We start from the raw sequence: 7,500 nt of genomic DNA, 5'->3' as shown, positions 1-7,500 counted from the left end.
TTCCCGCTGTCCGTATACATGAGCCGCGACCTGTACCACTTACGAGCGAGAGACGCGATCGCGTTGCTCACTGTACGGCGTCCGATACCGAGCCATCAGCATGTCGGTCCCCATGCGCGTTGCACTCGCACTCGCAGTCGCAAAAACGTGGGGCAAATATATTACGCGGAAGAGTTATAACAGACCGAGCCCCACTGCATGGGGGGAGTCTTTGTCACTAATGTACACAGATGGAACATTTTGGACTGGAACCAGATTACCCGTACACACGGCGCTGATTAGTAATCAATGCAGAGCCATCAAACTACAGCAAATATACACAACTGTCCGTATACATGCTGAAAGAGTCTGCCCAAAATGGGAACCACACGTCAGCCAGACACTCTGATCACGCACCACTCTCTGCTTCTAACAGGCGCACATACAATATGTAAGCACCAGCATGGAACAACATCCAGTGCATCTTCTCCGCCACATTACACAATCCACACTATCACAACCAGACCAGGAGGTCCGTGCGGAAAATACAATATCCCAGCCTTTCGACATCCACCATTGCGCAGACCAGGCACCAACACCCACACATGTCCTATACAACGGTGCACCCAACATCACAATAGTACCTCCTGTCACAGCGCACAAACAATGACATGAGTCAAAGACACAGGTCTCACACAAGCATAGAATTGGAGCGCCGCCTCTAATAAGCCAAAGGTGCATCCTGACGTGACAAATCTGATCATGTCACAAGCATTCACTTACTATAATCACTATCAACGAACCTGCCGCCCCCGCCCCCCCCCCCCCTACACCTTTCCGTACAACAACGTGTAACCTAACCTAACCTAACCTAACCTATGTTGTACCTTAACCTAACCTATGTTGTACCTTAACCTAACCTATGTTGTACCTTAACCTAACCTATGTTGTACCTTAACCTAACCTATGTTGTACCTTAACCTAACCTATGTTGTACCTTAACCTAACCTATGTTGTACCTTAACCTAACCCATGTTGTACCTTAACCTAACCCATGTTGTACCTTAACCTAACCCATGTTGTACCTTAACCTAACCCATGTTGTACCTTAACCTAACCCATGTTGTACCTTAACCTAACCCATGTTGTGCCTCAACCTAACCCATGTTGTGCCTCAACCTAACCCATGTTGTGCCTCAACCTAACCCATGTTGTGCCTTAACCTAACCCATGTTGTGCCTCAACCTAACCCATGTTGTGCCTTAACCTAACCCATGTTGTGCCTTAACCTAACCCATGTTGTGCCTTAACCTAACCCATGTTGTGCCTTAACCTAACCCATGTTGTGCCTTAACCTAACCCATGTTGTGCCTTAACCTAACCCATGTTGTGCCTTAACCTAACCCATGTTGTGCCTTAACCTAACCCATGTTGTCGCCTTAACGTAACCCACGTTGTCGCCTAAACCTGCTCTGTAATTGTTATACGACTCGTTCAATTACTGTAGTGTTGCCCACCCGCAACCCTCGCAATATAGTTCGCTACTCGCACTGCCCGCACCCCTGTGTATCGCTTCATGTTAAACACCTTGCAAGTCTTGCTCACTTTCCACATGCTCCTGCTGTACACTGTAATGTGGATGGCAGCAGGACGTACATGCCGCCCCTCCCCACGTCCCCACCTTGCCCCCTGCCTTCGCAAGCTGGTTGGTGAGAAGTTTGCATGTTCAATGCCCTTCGCATGCGACGTACTCAGGCTACGTTGTGGTGCGGCCTGTGTCAACTGTCCGCTGATGTCGTACGCGTGAACCACAATCTGTACTGCACATTCGTCCTTATGTACTGAATGATACATCGTGGCACATGTGTGACCGCACAACGACTGCGCCCAAAAACGGCGGACCATACAGTGCAAATATTGTGCACGCAGCTACGTGTCGTCTCCCTATGAGAGCTGGATTGCAGTGTGGTACGCCATAGAGACGTGTGGGAGGAACGGACGCCGTGGATGGCGATCAGCATGAGCTGTCTGTTGATGTATTCGGACCTAGTCGTCTCTCCTCACACACCGTGATGGCATGGTGCACCGCGTTCCATATCTGCGACATGCTACAGAGGCCGGTTGACAGTCGTTCGAGCAATGGACATCGCATACGTACGGGGGCCACCTTCCACGTATTGTCTAGGCGTGCACATTTTGTTGCGTGTATGTGGGCAGACGTAGTGTGGCGTGACACCTGACACAGGCATGCAATAATCGTTGAAGTTGCAAATGGCGATGGACGCCTGCGTTTTCTGGTGAAGTTACGCAAATGAACAAATGGTAACCTGTTGTGGTGCGGTTGTTCTCGCTAGGGGTGAATCGGTGATGGCGACGATAGGTTGAGGTACTAACCGGTTGTTCCAGCGATACCCACCATGCCGACGAAACTGAACGGCATCTGGGTGTGAAGCGATACGCGGCGGTGGCTGGGTGGGACCGTCCCCGGCCGGTGAGGGGGCGCCTCCCGGCGTGCTGGCCGCGCGGTGCGTGGGCGCACGCGCTACAGCCGGCTGGTGGGGGCGGCCAGTGGCAGGCGCGCCGGCCGACGGACGCGGCAGGCGTCGCAGCTGCGCGCCGGCGCACCCTGCGCGCGGCGCCGTGCGGCCAAAGTAGGTCCTCGCGGGCCCGGTGCGAAGCGCGGTGGACATCTTCAGTGTGCTGGTCCGATTGAGGACTGTGTGCGTTGAGGATGCGCCGCCGCCCGGCGCTCGGCGCCGCGACGCCGTCTGCTGCTCGGTCGCCCCAGCGGTTCTCGCTGGTGGTTTGTATCGCAGCTGTGCGGATGTGTTGGCGCGTGCGCTGTGCTGGGAGAGTTCGCTTCGGCACCCAAGTGGGGCTTTTGTCCTTCTGTGGCGCTGGCGTTGGAGCTGCCGGTCACCGTAGGTGGCGCGTGTTGTCTCCCGCCGGCAATGCCACGACAGCACGCTCCCGGGCCTCTGTCGGCAGCGGCAAGCTCAGTTGGGAGCACGGGTGGTCGCACCGAAAGCGTCTACTCGCCTAACTCCGGGCGATTGCGCCTCTCTCGAACCCGACCAAGTACTTGGGACGGCGCTGCGCGCCGCCGGGACCTGAGAGGGTTTCGAGGTGTATTGTGCAGGGGAGCTCAGCCTCCTCCTGTTTGCAGAATGATTGAGCGGACGCTTGCGTGTTCGCGCGGGCCCCCGGGACACACTCCCGGGCGGCCGGCTGCTCAGCTCTAGTTGACGCAGCTCCCTGGTTGATCCTGCCAGTAGTCATATGCTTGTCTCAAAGATTAAGCCATGCATGTCTCAGTACAAGCCGCATTAAGGTGAAACCGCGAATGGCTCATTAAATCAGTTATGGTTCCTTAGATCGTACCCACGTTACTTGGATAACTGTGGTAATTCTAGAGCTAATACATGCAAACAGAGTCCCGACCAGAGATGGAAGGGACGCTTTTATTAGATCAAAACCAATCGGTCGGCTCGTCCGGTCCGTTTGCCTTGGTGACTCTGAATAACTTTGGGCTGATCGCACGGTCCTCGTACCGGCGACGCATCTTTCAAATGTCTGCCTTATCAACTGTCGATGGTAGGTTCTGCGCCTACCATGGTTGTAACGGGTAACGGGGAATCAGGGTTCGATTCCGGAGAGGGAGCCTGAGAAACGGCTACCACATCCAAGGAAGGCAGCAGGCGCGCAAATTACCCACTCCCGGCACGGGGAGGTAGTGACGAAAAATAACGATACGGGACTCATCCGAGGCCCCGTAATCGGAATGAGTACACTTTAAATCCTTTAACGAGTATCTATTGGAGGGCAAGTCTGGTGCCAGCAGCCGCGGTAATTCCAGCTCCAATAGCGTATATTAAAGTTGTTGCGGTTAAAAAGCTCGTAGTTGGATTTGTGTCCCACGCTGTTGGTTCACCGCCCGTCGGTGTTTAACTGGCATGTATCGTGGGACGTCCTGCCGGTGGGGCGAGCTGAAGGCGTGCGACCGCCTCGTGCGTGCTCGTGCGTCCCGAGGCGGACCCCGTTGAAATCCTACCAGGGTGCTCTTTATTGAGTGTCTCGGTGGGCCGGCACGTTTACTTTGAACAAATTAGAGTGCTTAAAGCAGGCAAGCCCGCCTGAATACTGTGTGCATGGAATAATGGAATAGGACCTCGGTTCTATTTTGTTGGTTTTCGGAACCCGAGGTAATGATTAATAGGGACAGGCGGGGGCATTCGTATTGCGACGTTAGAGGTGAAATTCTTGGATCGTCGCAAGACGAACAGAAGCGAAAGCATTTGCCAAGTATGTTTTCATTAATCAAGAACGAAAGTTAGAGGTTCGAAGGCGATCAGATACCGCCCTAGTTCTAACCATAAACGATGCCAGCCAGCGATCCGCCGCAGTTCCTCCGATGACTCGGCGGGCAGCCTCCGGGAAACCAAAGCTTTTGGGTTCCGGGGGAAGTATGGTTGCAAAGCTGAAACTTAAAGGAATTGACGGAAGGGCACCACCAGGAGTGGAGCCTGCGGCTTAATTTGACTCAACACGGGAAACCTCACCAGGCCCGGACACCGGAAGGATTGACAGATTGATAGCTCTTTCTTGATTCGGTGGGTGGTGGTGCATGGCCGTTCTTAGTTGGTGGAGCGATTTGTCTGGTTAATTCCGATAACGAACGAGACTCTAGCCTGCTAACTAGTCGCGTGACATCCTTCGTGCTGTCAGCGATTACTTTTCTTCTTAGAGGGACAGGCGGCTTCTAGCCGCACGAGATTGAGCAATAACAGGTCTGTGATGCCCTTAGATGTTCTGGGCCGCACGCGCGCTACACTGAAGGAATCAGCGTGTCTTCCTAGGCCGAAAGGTCGGGGTAACCCGCTGAACCTCCTTCGTGCTAGGGATTGGGGCTTGCAATTGTTCCCCATGAACGAGGAATTCCCAGTAAGCGCGAGTCATAAGCTCGCGTTGATTACGTCCCTGCCCTTTGTACACACCGCCCGTCGCTACTACCGATTGAATGATTTAGTGAGGTCTTCGGACTGGTACGCGGCATTGACTCTGTCGTTGCCGATGCTACCGGAAAGATGACCAAACTTGATCATTTAGAGGAAGTAAAAGTCGTAACAAGGTTTCCGTAGGTGAACCTGCGGAAGGATCATTACCGACTAGACTGCATGTCTTTCGATGTGCGTGTCGTGTCGCGCAACACGCTACCTGTACGGCTCGCCGTAGCCGTGCGCCGCGTGCGGAACCACGCGTGCCTCTCAAAACTAGCGGCAATGTTGTGTGGTACGAGCGCTGAAGCGCTGGAGCGGCTGGCCTGCGGCACCTGGCGCCTGGCGCCGGTTTTGAATGACTTTCGCCCGAGTGCCTGTCCGCTCCGGTGTGGAGCCGTACGACGCCCGTCGGCCGTGAGGCCGTTGGACACAGAACGCTGGAACAGGGGCCGCCACACGCCTCACTCCCGCCTATGCGACCGTCTCGAAAGAGACGGCGGAAACTGAGAAAAGATCACCCAGGACGGTGGATCACTCGGCTCGTGGGTCGATGAAGAACGCAGCAAATTGCGCGTCGACATGTGAACTGCAGGACACATGAACATCGACGTTTCGAACGCACATTGCGGTCCATGGATTCCGTTCCCGGGCCACGTCTGGCTGAGGGTCGGCTACGTATACTGAAGCGCGCGGCGTTTGCCCCGCTTCGCAGACCTGGGAGTGTCGCGGCCGCCTGTGGGGCCGGCCGCGTCTCCTCAAACGTGCGATGCGCGCCCGTCGCCTGGCGGTTCGCATACCGGTACTTTCTCGGTAGCGTGCACAGCCGGCTGGCGGTGTGGCGTGCGACACCTCGTACAACGACCTCAGAGCAGGCGAGACTACCCGCTGAATTTAAGCATATTACTAAGCGGAGGAAAAGAAACTAACAAGGATTCCCCCAGTAGCGGCGAGCGAACAGGGAAGAGTCCAGCACCGAACCCCGCAGGCTGCCGCCTGTCGTGGCATGTGGTGTTTGGGAGGGTCCACTACCCCGACGCCTCGCGCCGAGCCCAAGTCCAACTTGAATGAGGCCACGGCCCGTAGAGGGTGCCAGGCCCGTAGCGGCCGGTGCGAGCGTCGGCGGGACCTCTCCTTCGAGTCGGGTTGCTTGAGAGTGCAGCTCCAAGTGGGTGGTAAACTCCATCTGAGACTAAATATGACCACGAGACCGATAGCGAACAAGTACCGTGAGGGAAAGTTGAAAAGAACTTTTGAAGAGAGAGTTCAAAAGTACGTGAAACCGTTCTGGGGTAAACGTGAGAAGTCCGAAAGGTCGAACGGGTGAGATTCACGCCCATCCGGGCCACTGGCCTCCGCCCTCGGCAGATGGGGCCGGCCGCCCGCGCGGAGCAATCCGCGGCGGGGTCGTGTCCGGTTGCCTTTCCACTCGCCGCGGGGTGGGGCCGTTCCGGTGTGCGGTGGGCCGCACTTCTCCCCTAGTAGGACGTCGCGACCCGCTGGGTGCCGGCCTACGGCCCGGGTGCGCAGCCTGTCCTTCCGCGGGCCTCGGTTCGCGTCTGTTGGGCAGAGCCCCGGTGTCCTGGCTGGCTGCCCGGCGTATATCTGGAGGAGTCGATTCGCCCCTTTGGGCGCTCGGGCTCCCGCAAGCGCGCGCGGTTCTTCCCGGATGACGGACCTACCTGGCCCGGCCCCGGACCCCGCGCCGCTGTTGGCTCGGGATGCTCTCGGGCGGAATAATCGCTCCCGTCAGCGGCGCTTCAGCTTTGGACAATTTCACGACCCGTCTTGAAACACGGACCAAGGAGTCTAACATGTGCGCGAGTCATTGGGCTGTACGAAACCTAAAGGCGTAATGAAAGTGAAGGTCTCGCCTTGCGCGGGCCGAGGGAGGATGGGGCTTCCCCGCCCTTCACGGGGCGGCGGCCTCCGCACTCCCGGGGCGTCTCGTCCTCATTGCGAGGTGAGGCGCACCTAGAGCGTACACGTTGGGACCCGAAAGATGGTGAACTATGCCTGGCCAGGACGAAGTCAGGGGAAACCCTGATGGAGGTCCGTAGCGATTCTGACGTGCAAATCCGATCGTCGGAGCTGGGTATAGGGGCGAAAGACTAATCGAACCATCTAGTAGCTGGTTCCCTCCGAAGTTTCCCTCAGGATAGCTGGTGCTCGTACGAGTCTCATCGGTAAAGCGAATGATTAGAGGCCTTGGGGCCGAAACGACCTCAACCTATTCTCAAACTTTAAATGGGTGAGATCTCCGGCTTGCTTGATATGCTGAAGCCGCCGAGCAAACGACTCGGATCGGAGTGCCAAGTGGGCCACTTTTGGTAAGCAGAACTGGCGCTGTGGGATGAACCAAACGCCGAGGTTAAGGCGCCCGAATCGACGCTCATGGGAAACCATGAAAGGCGTTGGTTGCTTAAGGACAGCAGGACGGTGGCCATGGAAGTCGGAATCCGCTAAGGAGTGTGTAACAACTCACCTGCCGAAGCAACTAGCCCTGAAAATGGATGGCGCTGAAGCG

General features: G+C 56.1%; 2 non-coding genes and 1 pseudogene across 2 annotated transcripts; all 3 read left to right on the top strand.

Annotated features, from left to right (window-relative positions):
* Positions 1-3,231: 3,231 nt before the first annotated feature.
* Positions 3,232-5,140, top strand: LOC124761852. The gene has a single exon (XR_007012451.1). It is a non-coding gene; the product is annotated as a small subunit ribosomal RNA (ribosomal RNA).
* Positions 5,141-5,491: 351 nt separating this feature from the next.
* Positions 5,492-5,646, top strand: LOC124761844. Its single transcript, XR_007012447.1, has one exon. It is a non-coding gene; the product is annotated as a 5.8S ribosomal RNA (ribosomal RNA).
* A 188-nt stretch (positions 5,647-5,834) lies between these two features.
* The window catches only part of LOC124761848, a 4,230-nt pseudogene continuing 2,564 nt past the window's right edge, over positions 5,835-7,500 (top strand).

Source organism: Schistocerca piceifrons, unplaced genomic scaffold, assembly GCF_021461385.2.
Source record: "Schistocerca piceifrons isolate TAMUIC-IGC-003096 unplaced genomic scaffold, iqSchPice1.1 HiC_scaffold_586, whole genome shotgun sequence".
Taxonomy (NCBI): domain Eukaryota; kingdom Metazoa; phylum Arthropoda; class Insecta; order Orthoptera; family Acrididae; genus Schistocerca; species Schistocerca piceifrons.
Note: the sequence above shows the minus strand (reverse complement) of the source record. Positions and strands in the feature narration are given on the sequence as shown.